Source organism: Eimeria mitis, genomic scaffold, assembly GCF_000499745.2.
Source record: "Eimeria mitis Houghton genomic scaffold, Emh_scaff1818, whole genome shotgun sequence".
In the NCBI taxonomy this organism is placed as follows: Eukaryota; Apicomplexa; class Conoidasida; order Eucoccidiorida; family Eimeriidae; genus Eimeria; species Eimeria mitis.
Window position 1 is genome coordinate 3 of NW_013570138.1, and position 903 is coordinate 905.

Below are 903 nucleotides of genomic sequence, written 5' to 3' on the forward strand. Positions count from 1 at the left end.
GGGTTTAGGGTTTAGGGTTTAGGGTTTGGGGTTTACCCTGCATGATTTTCATATACATAACATTTCTATTGGCTGCAAAGAAGGGGGGGACCCCCACAACCATCTCATACAAAAGACAGCCCAAGGCGTAGAGGTCGACGCTATAGTCGTGGCCCTGCATAGAGAAACGCAGACAGGAGCTGCCTATACACCCCAAAGAAAGGGGATTAAAAGCTGCCTATACACCCCAAAGAAAGGGGATTAAAAGCTGCCTATACACCCCAAATAAAGAGTATTAAAAGCTGCCTATACACCCCAAATAAAGGGTATTAAAGCGTGCAAAAATATATCTCCTTCGGGTGTATGTACACGTAATATATCGTCTATTACTGGGATACTGCATAGCTGCGGTGTATAGGCAGCTCAAATGAAATATATCGATAGGCATCTGAGGTGTACATACACCCCAACGTTCGCTGCAGCAGCAGCAGCATATATTAATACCTCTAAGACGCTGCTGCTGCTGCTGCTGCTGCNCCAACGTTCGCTGCAGCAGCAGCAGCATATATTAATACCTCTAAGACGCTGCTGCTGCTGCTGCTGCTGCTGCTGCTGCAGCAGCAGCAAACATCTCTCAGCATCAAGAGGCGCTCGCACTGAATCACGAAAAAAAACTTTTAGGGCTTAGGGTTTAGGGTTTAGGGTTTAGGGTTTGTGAGTACCGATCCAAGGAGCATCTCGGGACTGATATATTCTGGGCTCCCGCAAAAAGAATAAGTCCTCTGCAGGTTGCCTGCGTTTATACACACGGGGTGTACGTACACCTCAACACAACCCCAAACCCTAAACCCTAAACCCTAAACCCTAAACCCTAAACCCTAAACCCTGGATTCATATTCTGTATAGCTCAATACAAAGTCAATA